The following is a 9,250-nucleotide window of genomic DNA, read 5'->3' as shown; positions in this document are numbered from 1 at the left end:
GCAGAGACAAGCTAGCCTCCACTGACCTTGCTTCTGCTTCCTGGAACAGGAACAAAAGCCTCATGAAAATTTTGGGAAATGCTATTCCCAACACTTCTGCAATTTTCTATTCTTTATCCATCTCATTCATTTTGACTGAAGTTTTGGGGCAACACATCAATAATCTTGTTGCAAGTCTTAAGCACTCCCATAATATAAATAATCAACAATCATCTAGAAGATGCAGGACAAGTAGTTTTCTTCAGCTACAGAAGAGTGTGCCCTGAAAGAACTCAAATTGTCTAAACAGAAGAAGTGCCTTATTAGCTGTTTTAGCAGTCTCTTCAGAAAAGAAAAAAAAAAAAACCACACACAACAAAAAACCCCACATCTGTAACATTGTTTGCTCTGAAACATCAGTCATTTTCATTTCATTGGCAAAGACTGTATTAAGGAACAGCCAATTTACAGGGGCACTGTACAAGTACCACTAAACAACCTTACAAAGAAACTTAAAGCGATCTTTAGTTTCTAGGTCTCTGAAGTGCTCAAATGGACTTGGACATAATTTGACTCGGGGGGGAGGGGGGGGGGGGGGAGGAGACCTTTACATTTTTTTTTGGTAAATAATATTATCTATCATCCAGCACTTACTCTGTCTACTACCTCAATAGATATTCAAACTGTTACTGCACAGCTAGTCTGCGTTTTTAAAAGAATAGGGCCACTTAATAAAATTTTCTGGAAGCAGTTACATGTTTCACTTAATGCTAGCTTTCACTGATCTTCTCCTAAAATCAGTTCAAATCTGATACATAACCCACATATGATGGAGATTTATTTGAGGAAGTCAGCAAACCCTCCCTCACATGCCATCAAAATCAGTGAAAACACACTAAAAGGACTGCAAGGGTTTTCAGATGATTGGCATTGTTCCACCAAAGTTTAACTGGAAATCTACCTCAGGTATCATTTTCCTCCTTTCCCTGACTAACAAACTCCATTATTTTCATTAATGTTTAGTAAGAGACCATACTACACGTACCCCAAGAAGGCTAGGATTATGCTTTAATAGGTTATCTTCTGAAGATGTTTGCATTGATGATCTCTGAGGCATCCCTGAAGCTACAGACATTTAACTGATCACTCTATCAGTGTATGGAAGAGATTTTGTAACAGTAGTTCATTCTCTACTATTGAGTCAAAATTTAATAATTATGTTTTGCAATGGTTTTGTCTGCCCATTGTAAGTAATTATAGTTTCCCTGTCAGAAGGGAAACTCCTAGAGTGCAAGTGGCGGAAGCCTCCTATAAAGTCTCACTGACTGAGGCAGGCAGATTTTAAATCAGATGCCTTAGCTATGCAGGAAGCAAAGAGATTTCTTCATAGTGTCTGCAGTCTCATATAGCAGACCCAATCTCAGTATATGCAAGCTTGATTAATTTTGACTGCCTCCATTCAGCTGCAGTCAAGTTTTTCTCTCCTAATTTTTTTCATGCTACTTTGCAGACAAGATTGCCCAAATCTGGACTGAGCTGTCTACTGCCATGGAAACAGAACAGTATTCTCAAGAGATAAACACTGCATCTCCTCTGCTTGTGCTTCAGTCTTGCTTGCAAAAGTTAGAGGTGCTGGCACAGATTTCTGCTATAACCTGTAAACCGGACCATTACCCTACCTGACAGAGGAGAGCCAGATGGGAAATACCAGATCCATCACAGGTAGCGTTGTCAGCATTTCCTCCTCAGAGGCAAGGTGCCAGCGAGCCTTAAAATGCTGTGCAAGGTCATGCTGAGGTAGAGAAGTCTTGGCAGAAAGAGCCTAAGTAATTGTCAGTTAGTAGCCCATCTCAGTATAAGGAAAATAATATAAGGTTGTAAAACTGCAAGTTGATTTCTCAAGTCTCTGCATGTCTTTGAACAAGTGAGCTTATATACTTAAATGCAGAGTGAAACCACACTGGTCACATTGATTGTTACACTTACTTGTCCAAGAACATGCCATGTCCACCCTAATCTTGTAAACATTTCAGCAACATTGGATACCCTTGAGATATTTTCCCAATTTGTTTCAAACTGCAGTGCTCTAGTTGCTCTATGCCTTCCTTAAAGGAAAAAAAGGGCTAGTTCGGAGCAATGGGCTGAAGGTGCGGGCTCAGAGGCTGTTGTTGCGCAGATCAGTGTCTGCTGAGGGGCACTCTCGCTGAGCACACTTGGGTCAGGGAAAGCAGGTACAACACAGCCAACAAGACACCAACCCCTGGCCACATACCTGTTCTGTGGGGTGTAAATGGAGCTGTGGAGACATGTGTCTGGACCAGAGGAAACGGAGCCATTGGGGCATCAGCAGTCTTGCCTAAGGCCTTGCATGCCTCTTGCAGTAGAAACTCAGAACAGAGACAGTTCACAGAATCACAGAATCATTCAGGTTGGAAAAGACCCTTGGGATCATCGAGTCCAACCATCAGCCCTACTCTACAAAGTTCTCCCCTACACCATATCCCCCAACATCTCATCTAAACGACCCTTAAACACATCCAGGGATGGTGACTCCACCACCTCCCTGGGCAGCCTATTCCACTGTCTGACCACTCTTTCTGTGAAAATTTCTTCCTAATGTCCAGTCTGAACCTCCCCTGTTGGAGTTTAAAGCCATTCCCCCTTGTTCTGTCACTAATCACCTGTGAGAAGAGACCAGCACCAACCTCTCTACAATGTCCTTTCAGGTAGTTGTAGGGAGTGATGAGGTCTCCCCTCAGCCTTCTCTTCTTCAAACTAAACAGTCCCAGCTCCTTCAATTGCTCCTCATAGGATTTATAGTTGTTACATCCTGGACTGATCTGATCTGCCAAACCACAGAAACTACAGTAGGAATCAATTTTTAACATCGGTGTCCCACAGAAAGAGCGAATACCCTCCTAACTTTTGCTAGTCGGTATAGCTGTGGTAATTTCCCTAAGCTTTTACATATTCAACAAGAGAAAGACATATGCCTTTAAAGGTCTACAAGACCCTGCTTTTTTCTGCAGAATAAGCAGACAGCCTGAAGATGTAGCAGCACAACAGAGGTGCCTGAAGCAGCTGCCTAAAGTTAAGCAGCACGCTCCTGCCAGTGACTGAGACCTTGCCACAACCACCCCTGGCTCTGTTTCTTGAGATTGGGTTGCTGCAACACCTTCTTCATCCCCCTACACGTGCAGGCTAAAGTGACCCGAGAGTTTTATATCCCTCTTAAGAAGATATTTTCACTTCAAGATCACAGCGTGCACGCCACAGAGTATTTACAAGCTTACTGGCTGTCTCTGGTGGGAATTCAGGGTGTCGGTTTTGTAACCTTCACCCTTCTACTTAGCCTGCAATTCGGCAGTTAGCAGGATTGGCAGAAAGACAGAAGTCAATCTGCCATTGCCGTAGAGCGGAGCACCATTTAAGTATGCAAGACAGCTACTGGTAAGGCATGCACGAGGAAGTCCCTTACTGCCACTCTGATCTACTCAGGTTCTCACCTGCTTTTTATCAAGATGGAGGTTAACAACAACACACCCACAAAAACAACAACAAAATCTTTTTTATTATATTTTTTAGTAAAGGTTGACATATCACAATGGAAGAAGCATTCCCATATCACGTAAGAATTATTTTTTATGAAACTTCATGCAGCCAAGAGGTATCACATGGGAGATTCAAAGGACCTTTCTAAAAAAGAATTGATTCTAAAGATCTTCTATTTGGAAGTTGCCTAAACAAAGAAAAACCTCACAGTATTTTAAACCCCTCGCTATCTACAGCTCTACCCTAGCATTCCTGCTAAACTATGCAGAGATGAAGAGTCGCTCTGTTTTCAATAATCTTTGCATTCTACCAATCGTTATCACTGACATTTGTTAAGCAAGTGTCAAGCTGAAATGTTTGTGGTTACATTAAATGTTAGCTGCTTGTATCATTAACATAGTATTTCCTGTTTCCCATCCTCATCTCTTCTCTTCATACCTTTTCCAACTCAAATTTTACATTTTCTGAGGCAAGGACTGCATCCCAAAGTAATCATTTGCATAGTGCCCAGGTCAGCCTGCGGCTCAGTTTTTAGGAGCTTCAGAGCTAGAAAGCATATTAATGAAACAGTAACTGGCATATGTCCCAGCTCAAAAAGTTTCAGCATCAAAAGGAGAAGCACAGTGGAAATCAAAATGCAAAAAGAGATGCTCTGAGAACACAGCTACCATCTTAAGTGTACCTTTAAGCTTCTCCCAATGCTGTGACTGAAAGATTGCTACCCCCCTCCAGAAAAGGAAGCTCTAGTTTAAAATCTAGCAGTATCATAATTAATGTGAATATTACACTAATCTTGGAAAAAAATGCCACTACTTATTAGGTTCATTTACATTTTTTAATAACTCCTTGGCTTAGGCTTTTAATATTAATTTTGAAAATTGCTCAGGAGATTCCATGTGTCAGCTCACATCTACAGCCACCCAACCCTTCCCCATGGCAAAATGTGTCCAAAAATGTAGATGGGCAAACGGCATCTGGACAACCACCTCTCCCAAAGGGATAGCATCACTGCATCCTGTTTTGGCAAAAGAACTTTCAGTTTCACAGTACAGAATTGATATTAACACACTTCCAGTAGCACAGAGACACATCACCAGCCTCCACTTACATTTTATTAGATCACTAAATTGACATCTACCATTGCCAATTTTTGTTCAATGCTTCTGAACATTTTCTATCAATCAGATGTTAGGAACTAGCAATTAAAACTGTCTAAACTGAGCATTGCTTTGTTGTTATCATTCTAGGTTGGTTTTTTTAAGTGTCAGAACCATCTTTTTCCACCTTTAAACTGTTCATAGATATGAGTTATGAATGCACAGTCTACATTAACTACTGCCATCAAATACTCTCTACAGCCCAAGAGCACAGGTCAATCTAACAAGTTATCAAAAAGACTGCCTTTGAAGTAAAAGTGCAAAGGAATAGTTTGAAGTCCGTAATTATTTGGAACTAACATGGCTAGTGCTTTTACTACTCCTTTCATTTTAGTGAGAGAAAAATGCAATTAAGCAAAAAAAATACTAACCAGTCATTAATCTTGATGTAATCCTCCCTAGTATCTAAAGCAACCTTGTGGTCTGCTCCTTCAGGGTGAAAGGCAGTTCATAATTTTATGTATTATTCATGGTAGTTAATTCACTGGGGAGGAGGGGGAATGCACTGCAGAAATTAATACAGCAGTAAGTTAACAAGGGGACTCAAGAAAAATCTCACCTGGTAACAGTGCTCTTTCATGTTTACTGAACAAAACCTTTCAGTTCACCAGGGTAGAGACAGCCTAATTTAAATAAAAGGAGAAAAAACAGAGCAGCAGGAAATAATAGAAGTCCTACACTTTGAACATTGTTCAAGAGGAGGTTTGGCTTGGGAATTACAGTAAAGTATCTGTAGACTGCAGGTGGTCTACCTGCACTTCTGTGTGTGAGACAGGAGCAGAGATTAGTACACTTATAAAAATCTAATAAAGATATGTTTCAGTTAAGACAAAGATTTTCCATCAAAAATAAACAGTTACAAAACCTACTCTAATAAATATCTGCATACATGATTACATGCCATTTATTAATTGCATAAGAAGAGACCATTTACATACAGTGCCTGAAAAGAGCTGCTGTTAAACATCTTACATCCTGGTTCAGATTTTTGTGCCTAGGTTAGGGCATCACATTCAGCACAAGAAAGGCACCAACTAGCACTTAAGAGAGAATAATGAGAATAGACTAAACACATCCAGTTAATGTAATTTTCCTGAGTAGACATATTTACCAGACCAAATCAAAGTGAAGCTGTTGCATAAGGAAAGGATGGGATAGCAGAAACAGTAGTCAGCTTAAACTGTAACAAGAAAGATTCAGGTTAATCAGTAGGGAACTTTTTCTGCCAGGAGGTGCAGTGAAGCAATAGAACAGATTACCTGGGAATATGGTGGAGTCTCCATCACAGGTGAGAAGAGGGCAGACACCCTATGTTTTCCATATAATATGGGATAATGGAGTAGACAATCTCATGAAGTCTCTGCCAGGCTGATTTCTTCTGACTGTATGTAAAGGAAGAGTATTTCCACTGACCTATACTACTGGGTAGGCTTTTCTTCACAGCTGGCATTTCAGAGGGAGAAGACAAAAGATACAAATGAACAAAACTATTAATGACTAGTGATGTCATCACAGCTACTGTTTTCTTTTATCTGCCCAGTCTCCTATCCTCTCCCTTAGGGACTGTTGTTGCTGGATGTTACTTCAGAAAAGTCTCTAGGGTTATGGCTGTTAGTAGGGAAGCTGATTTCCAAGAAGGATACTCCCAAAAGAAGAGGATTTGGAGGCACATCAAGATAAAATTCTGAAGAGAACTTAGAAATCACATAGTCTGAAAGAAAGGGGTAAGTATCAGAAAAGAAACACAAGGGATATGGAAAGGTAATTAACCAGCACTGATAATTGATTCCCTTCCCACTGTTTTGATTTTAATAAATAAACACACTTTTCTGGGAGCTTATTTCCCTGTGGTTATTTGAATCTATGCAACAATAATATCTAGAACAGATATTTCTCAAAACTGTACTCAACCCATAAAAAGCAGACTATTGTAACTTGGTTTAACTGTGTTGTTATATCAGGCACTTCCAAAATGCTGGTTTTAAAGGAAAACTTAAAAAGTTAAATCATAGCATTGGTTTGACCTCTGTTGCTGTTCCCTTTGGTCATGAAACAGTGAGAAAGAAGAATTCAGCAATGTCTTGTGGATGAAAACAACTGCAGTATTCACTACTGAAACCTGGGGTTAATCACTAGCATCTGCAAGGCAAATACTATTGTCAAAAGAAATTAATTCAGGGGAATCACTTTACTAGTGTGAGTGCAGGATTTAATTCATGCCAAGACAAACCATAGGATCCCAGAATTAGTCACAGGAGTCATTAAGTATTCACTTACTTGACAGAAGTTGTAAGAAAAGGGAATGCAGCTCTAAGATACATCACCGAAGCTGCTGTTTCACCTTCTGATCATTTTAACCTGTGCTGCCCCATAATGGCCTGGGGTTTCCCCATATGAAGCATAAAGCACTGCAAAGCAGGTATAGCCCATGACATGCTCCCAAAGTGAGTTTTGTGAGGGCCTTGGCTGAAACTCTTAAAGTAGACAACACCCACCCCCCACCCCACCCCAAATGGGATAGATAAAAAAAGACACCAGAACACCAGGAGGTATCCTTGGAACAGAGTAATTTTGAACCTGACTTAATCAGTTCCTGCTGAGTTACAACCAAACCAAATGTGACAGGTGGCATAAAATAGAAGTATGGGGAAGAGATGGGGAAGAAGCCCCCCAAATCCCTGCTGCAAAGGAGCTCTTTGCATTCCCCTGCTTTTTCATCTCCCCAACTGCCCCTAAGCACTACCGTTTTATGTCTTCTGCCTAACCTTTCTTTGGCTTCTCTCTAGTTCATCTCTGTCCAGCCTCTGCCCTCTCCATTACACTTGCCTGCAGCTAAACAGTACTGAGGTGTGGATGTTTTGAAAAGTTGCTACAAAGACCAGCTTTGCCATGAGAGGGACAGTCCTTGTCTTCTAGCTCAGCAAAGGCACGCTGATAGGTAGTTAAATGCCTGCAAGAGGTCTCCTTTTCACAAGCCTCTCCCAACAGGATTATGAAAGGAGTCCACCGTTGCAGCAGTTTTCAGAGCCCAGCAGCAAGGTGGGCAGACACTGGCACTGGGACTGAAGCTGGCGCCTTCACCTCTCCCAGCCACGAGGCTGCCTGCTGGCCTTGCTGGCTATGAGGAGAACCTCTCAGGTCTTTGTATCGTTATTTCTGGTACTTGGAAGGAGTCTGCCAAAGAGGTGCTTTCAGACTACTGAAAAGGGCAGTTTGAAAGCAGCATCAAGTTTCTACAGGGAGAATCCTCATTAGCAACACACCTAGGCAGCACACCTCCTAATTACTGTTGTTTTTTTTTTTTCTACCTTTTCCAGAGTCTCTCAGGTTCCTCTCTTCTCCTAAAACTAGGAGGGTAAATGACAATGAAAGTTCAGAAGACACAAGCTAAAAAATAACACAAGCCAGCAAAAGATCCTAAAATATTAAACCTCTTTCAAGAGAATGCAACCTGCAAAAAATCAAACCACAAAGAAGTGGCTATTACTTTTCTTATTTTGAAGCTGCTTCTCTGTGGATGCTAGACACACAAAAATTCTGCTGGTAGCAACAGACACAGAAGTTTCTGTGCACAAATCTAATTAATCCCATCCAAACTATGAGTGAGGAGAAAAAAAAAAAAAGCCAGAAAACAGGTACCCAGATACTATAAATTCCAGGTAAACACAACAGATGCTATAATAAACATTAAGAAACCTTTGATAAACAGTTGTGGTTTTTTTCTGAAGGATACTTTCTATCATCTTTAAGCCTCTATTTCCCTACAATCAAAACAGGGTGCAACAAAAGTATAGGAGCCACAAACTGAAATATTTTATAGTGTCATCATGTAGGTACCATCTTAGCACATTTCTTTCTTAAGTACCTTCCAGTTCAGTTAATATTTTGAAATGTTCTCTGTGGAAAAAATAGCCTAAATAGGTCTGGAAGGAAATACTGCTTGCCTCTTTCATCACTGGAGATGCCTCATTATTACAACAGAATCCTTCTGACAGCTTATCAAAGACAAGATGGTTAACAACATAAAAAGCAAGTACAGAATTATCTCAGTCTCTAAATTGCTAAGTATGAAGGAGAGGAAAGATAAATTATTGAGTAATATCCAGAAAAAAAAAAAGAATTATTTTCTACCTTCCCTTTTTCTACCACAGCAACTTACCTGCTTTGTCTTCCTGTGGACTTAACAGGCCAACACAGAAGAAATCAGTTCTAGGTTCTCTTTTACTATCTAGAGATAGCTTGCTCAGAAAAACCCCAAGCAAACAAACCAACCCACTAACAAACAAAATAAACAAAACCCAAAAAACCCAACAAGACCAAAAAACCCCAAACTCCCCGAGCCCCAAAACTAATCAGCACCTCCATACAAACACACAGTGGTAGATACATTTTTAATCGTTTTGTTTTTCTGGCCCCAATGACCCACAAAATTTGATCAGCTGGCAGTGACTCTTATGGAAGAGAAATGAGTTTGTGGGTGTGAATCAGTAAGAATACCTCCTCTCAGCAACAAAACGATCCCAGGCGAGGATGCCATATTTCCATTAGCTGACAAAGTGAAG

The sequence above is a fragment of the Strix aluco genome, chromosome 5 (assembly GCF_031877795.1).
Source record: "Strix aluco isolate bStrAlu1 chromosome 5, bStrAlu1.hap1, whole genome shotgun sequence".
Classification (NCBI taxonomy): domain Eukaryota; kingdom Metazoa; phylum Chordata; class Aves; order Strigiformes; family Strigidae; genus Strix; species Strix aluco.
Note: the sequence above shows the minus strand (reverse complement) of the source record.